This window comes from Nelumbo nucifera, chromosome 4 (assembly GCF_055504915.1).
Source record: "Nelumbo nucifera cultivar China Antique chromosome 4, China Antique-T2T, whole genome shotgun sequence".
Taxonomy (NCBI): Eukaryota; Viridiplantae; Streptophyta; class Magnoliopsida; order Proteales; family Nelumbonaceae; genus Nelumbo; species Nelumbo nucifera.
This window is the reverse complement of record NC_142652.1, coordinates 68391923-68398317: the sequence shown is the minus strand read 5'-3', so window position 1 is coordinate 68398317 and position 6395 is coordinate 68391923.

Below are 6395 nucleotides of genomic sequence, written 5' to 3'. Positions count from 1 at the left end.
CTAAACATTGTCACCATCCTCATTTTTATAAATGAATGAAAATGATGAGATAGAGAAATTATCCAATTACAAGTGTTAATTGTTAATTAAATAAAATTGGAAAAATAAAAAACATAACAAAGGGTAAAAACAAAAAGTGAAAATCAAGATTTAAAATAAAAAACATAATAAAGGGTAAAAATGGAAAGTACCATTTTTATAAATGGTACAAATACAGATATATTATATTATATATTATATAAATATATATGTATATATACATATATATTTATATATATATATAATTCAGGCATTTTAAGAGGAGATATGATTGGAAATATGAAATGAGGGAGGGGTAGGATTAAAAATATAAAATCAGCATTTTAAGAGGAGATAGGATTGGGAATATAAAATCAGGGAAGGGTAAAATTGGAAATATAAATCAGGGTGTTGGACGATGAACCCTCATCCATTTCTCTTTTTTATAAATGGATAAGAAATAAAATGATTACATAATAAAATATTTATGATATTAATAATTAACCCAATTTCAAATATTTGTGGTCATTCACCTTTTTAATGGATCCATTGAATGTATTCAATTATTATCATAGAAATAGAATAATGATACAACCCTAACAAATAAGCTAATTCCCTCAACGCCTTTTCACCTTAGGCTGGTAGAAACCCTCTCCATTAGACCCCATTTCCCTGTAACCAAAAAAAAAAAAAAAAATCTTGCGATACAAGAGATCTATTCATATCACACCTATTTTATCAAAAAAAAAAAAAAATCACACCTTGAAAAAAATGTAGTTTTCACCAATTTGAGTGATTTTCATTTCAGTTATTTGAAATCACCCCAACCCCAAAATGTCAAATACTAATAATTGGTTTATTGTTTTGTTTTTGTGCTTTGAAAAAGATCCTTTGCCAATGTATAAATATTACATTCTCCAGCTTTGGAAATTATATTTTTTTTTCTTTGAGGTTTTTGGAATCAGAAAGCATTTCATTCCTTATGGTATCTATTTTCACTCTTTCTTTGTCGATGTAATTTTGTGGGGCCTGATTGCACGGATAAAGTTAAAAAAACCATTTTGCAAAAAAGAGAAAACAAAATAATCAGTTTATGGGGTTTACTTTCTTGGAAAACACCCCGAAAAATGACCACTATTCACTCTTCACAACAAGTCCTTAATTTGGTTGAACATGGTTGTCTTCAGGGTGGTTTTTTTTGTAAGAAAAAAAAAAAAAAAAAGACTTCGGATTGGGCCCCAGACCAGCCCAAGCCTCTCTAAGTTGGATCTCGAAATGTTGAATTTTCTATTGGATCATGACAAAGCACTTCCTCGGAGGGAGGAGCATCTAATTTCCTATTAGTCTATTAGTAATAAGCAATTACATGCCTTTCAACAATATATGGGTGGGGGAGGGCTGGTTTTAGCCTAATATCAATACCCTACCTGTACCGTATGAGTTGTGAAATCTAAAAACCTATTTCTACTTCAAAATTCATTTTTTAAAAAATAAAATAAAATAAAATAAAAAACTCCCTGTTGGGACAGGTAGGGGTGGATACCCGTTAGGTAGGGTAAAAACTGACATTCTTAGGAGTAAGGATGGCAACAGGATGGGTTTGGAGAGGGTTTTGTAAATTTTCGACCCTACCTGTTGCCCTAGACCTTCCAACCCATATCTGCCCCAAAACTCACAGCAAGTTAAAATTTGAGAATCCAAACCCTTTCTGCACTTGAAAATGCAAAACCCTCCCCGACCCTACCCTTCTCACATTCAAGGGTAGGGGCAGATTGGATTTAGAACCTGCATCTAATTCCTATTGTTTCTTGTTATATATAAGCAATAAATGAGTAAAATAACACAAACAAACAACAAAATTTCTAATTATTTGATTAACATATAAAAAACACAAAAAATATCAATTATCCTTCACATAAAATTCAAAATATTATTAAATTCAACACCTAGTAAATAATGTTTATATTCTTTCCAACAATATATGGGTTAAGAAGGATAGGGTTTAATCTAATATGGTACCTGACCTGTACCCAAAAGGGTTGTAGAATCCCATAACCTGTCCCTACCCCAAAATCTATCATTAAAAAAAAAACTGCCCCATTAAGGCGGAATAGAGATGAATAACCCACTGGGTATGGTAGAAATTCCCATCCATACTTAGAGAGGACAAGGGAAACAACTTGTTTGCTAAGAGAAGTGCAAGTTGATACGTACGTGGAATGGTGGAAGATTATTGTGTTAAGTTTTATTTCTCTATCCTTTTCTAGAAGCTGAAATGGTTGAATTCAATGACTTATTTCTTTGTACTTTAATGATAAAATAATTAATATTAAAATACTCAAAGTGTAGTGTAATCAACCAAATTCCATTTCAACCATTAAGTATTAAGAAAAATTTATTAATAGTAATAAAAAAACCTAGGAGAGTAGGACTAGGAGGGAGACATAAGGCCCATCCCCACTAAAAGAATCTTATTTAAAAAAGGGCAAAATATTTAAATTACCCTTATATTTTAACAAATGAACTAAAACTTATATTAGTGTTTGAAAAATCACTTATATTTCCTTACGTTTTCCGATAATTGACAAGATCTTTCCTTACCGTTAGTATGCCGTTATAATCTATTTGCATGTGATGTTATCTGATTTATACAATTTTTTTTTTTAATTTCAAAACTACCCTTTTGTGGTCGATTTTTCCTACATTCTTCAAATTATCAAAATAAAACCCATTGATAATTTATATTTTCTTCATCTTGTTGTAACCAATACACAAGGTTTTTAAAAACGAACCGGAAACAGAATCAGTCAGGGGACCAATTTCTTGTTAAACGGTTCAACTGTCTAGGTCAAACGGTTCAACCTGTGACATCATAAACAAATTAAAAATAAAAAATATATTTATAAATAATAAAAAATAGTATAAAATTAAATAAAAAACATAAAAAAATACAGGACAATACAAAAAATAAAACTATCTAAATAAAAAATAATACAGTACAAAATACATAAAAAATATAAAAATAAAATACAGAAATTTTAAAAAAAATACAGAAAAAACACAAAAAAAATCAAAAAAACAGAAAAATAAAACCATAAAACTTCATCGGTAAATCTCTTTCTCTCTCTCATTGGATGGGGGAGTAGCTACCAATCCTCCATCTACTTCGTTTGAAGAAAGAAACAGAGCCCTTAGAAGTGGTCTATGTATGAGGAGTAGAGCCACCCAAGGCCGTTGCTACAGTTTCAGTGCAGATGATCGAGCCGCATATCTTTCTCTCCACCATAGCCCGACCTGTGTGATTAATCGTTGATGCCACCTCTCGCACATTGATGAGCATGGTGTTGTCGAACTCTTCCATATACATCTCTACAATGCTGCTTAGAGGACCCAAGATCCCTATTGATTGTCCAGATGATTGCCGCTGCAAGTGGTTGCAACTGTTACTATCGCTAGAAACACTCACCCGCTGCTGCAAAATCGTCGTCCACCATTGCAAACTTGGTCGCAGGCAAGTTCACCGTCCGCCACTGCAAGTGCTAATCGCCGCAAGGCCCGCAACTCTTACTACTGCCTGCAAGTTCGTCATCGCCGGTCACGGTCAAATGCTGGAGGTGCTGGCCGCCGCAGGTGGTCGGTTGGGTGTGAGGGTTGAGAGGAGGGAACTCAGAAACCCTAAAGCTGAAGTGACTAAACATTCGAACTGGGTTACTGGATTACTGGATTGGGGAGAAGGTATTTTATTTTTTGTTTACTTTTATTTAAAACATTGGAAATAAAAAAAGTAACCCGCGAACTGCTGCCCGGGTCGAAAGGTTTAGTGGTCCGACTGCCAAGGTCAGCAATTTTCTGACTTTTTCAACGGGTTTTAGAAATTTCCGGTTTTTTTGGTCCGGTTTAGAAAACCATGTAACAACATATCAAACCACTATTATCTAGAAATTGGGAGATTACATACAAAAAATCAGGATGCAAGCTGATGGGCATTTAAAGTAATTTGACTTAATGTTATAATATATTTATAATGACAATTGACATCTCAGAAAAGTAATCAGATTTTTCAAATTTCAATGTTCCATGTCAATCAGGGCGATTCAGGATTGCCAAGGCAATTCAAGAAACGTAAATTTGACATTTCAAGAAACCCCCCTTTCCCAAATTTCAAAGCTAATCATTACAAAAATGTTTTTCTAAAAAACAGGATTGTTAAATGCGATTTTCTTGCCGATTCCGTTTATTTGCCGATGTAACACGCATGATACATCAGAAGAAACGGAACACTTGTAAAACACACCGGTGCCAAACACCCACATAGGCAATAGAAGATGGAGAGCAAAGACACCTCTGCAATAAATTCTAGATTTCTAATGGAACCATCATGTGTAAAGATTGGACCAATATATTCGACAACAGAACTATATAAAACATCAAATTTTCAAATTCCTCAACTTGCAACAGTGATGCATTTGATATACAACCAAACAGAATTGGGAAATATAGATCATGCTAAATCCCTTCTTGAACAATACAGACTATTCAGCATTTGAAACTAGAATCGATTCTGTGCCAAAACCTCAATTTTGTAATACCACTTAAAAAGCCATACTCAAACCTACAAAATCAAATAAATTACCAACCTTATAACACATCAAATCAATAAAAGTTGAACTTCACATGACTCTTTTAATTCCATTGACAGATGCCTTGGTTTTTCTTCAGCTTCTACTTGATGTGAGTCTATGCTGGAGTTTTCTTGTTTCTATACTACTTCAGAATTACATGGTATTTCTACAGCTTTAATATTACATTATTTCTGTTTAGAGTTCGTATCTAATACTTCACATCTTTGAACCAGGTTGGGAAGTCTTGGCAGTGAAGAGGCTGAAAGATGCAGACCCACATGTGAGGAAGGATTTCACACATGGATTTAAGTAGTATTTCAAAAAGTAGGATTTAAATATTTTACCCTAAAAAGACCCTCAAGAAGAAATAAGTCATTCATTCGGTTCATCAGCCACTAGAAATTTTTTCAAATGGCTGCCGTAAACAAGGAGTGGGGGAGAGTGGTAAATTATTAACAAATGCACTTGGCTTAGTAGTTAGTACCATGATATCTATATTATATACAAAGCAAGTGCCCATAGTATTTTGTCAACTTGATAAAATTGCCTGTTTGTTGAACTTGCCTTCTGATTTAATGTTTATTAATTAAAAAAGAAACTGCTTTTACGGTCAAAAAGATAAAATAGATATCGTGTGGTGGAAGTGGATTCCCAGAACAGCTTGACACAGGCCATTGTTCTTGGCTTGTCTGTGAGCTATGTGATACCTAGCTATCAGTCAATATAATTCATTATAATTCATGATCGGTGATGAACTAGTTCATGCTTTGCTATCATTTTTGTTTATTTCCTAGAAATCCATGTGCAGCAGAATAGTTTATTTCCGAAATAGTCACAGAATATATATATATATATATATATATATATATATATATATATATAATGAAATAACAGAATTCACAGATCTGGCTTATACCAGAAGAAAACAAAATATAATATAAAAAAAAAAAGAAAGAACTTAACATATCTGATTTATATTGTCGGATCGAGGAGATATTAATAGATAAAAACTTTTGATTTGGTGATTTTGATACTTGCTCCTCAAGCAAATCACAGTAACATTAAGGTTGACCGGCCCGAATTGAAAGAAGAGTGTACCCAGAAAGTACAATTCAAAAACAGTGCAATTAAACTTTAGCTATCCTCAATCCTTATGTGCAAATATAAATGAGAACCCAGATTACGAAGGCGTAGATTTTAGCTACTTCTGGTGAGTCGATGCTTCTTAGATGTCTATTTACAGTTTTGTTTTATCTGAATGTGTTCATATTTTCCTAGTTTTGGGTTGATGATGATGGTGATGATCATATTTCAGATTGGAATCCACTTCGATATTGAAGTTGAGAGTTTGGCTAGCGACATCCATCTGAGTTTAAGATGACTGATTGGTCTTCTTTTTTCTTTTCTTTTCCTCGCTCGGTCTTATTATTATTTTCTATTTGTACTTGGTGTTGTTCTAAGAAAGATCAGTGCTTCTTGTTCCATTGTTTGTATATCAATGGTATCACAAAGTTGCAGATATTTCTATTTTTGCAATTCATGTTTTCATTTGGAAATAACATGGGTTCAATTCAATACTTTCTTTCTCTCTCTCTGATCAGATACAGACATATATATATATATATATATATGAAATCTTTGTTGTTTGTATACAGTTTGTAGGACTTTTAATCTTCATTCTATTTTGGATACAGTACATTAAATTAATTAACCTTCGTGAGAGAGATGTGATTAATTTGTTTATGATGTTTTTAT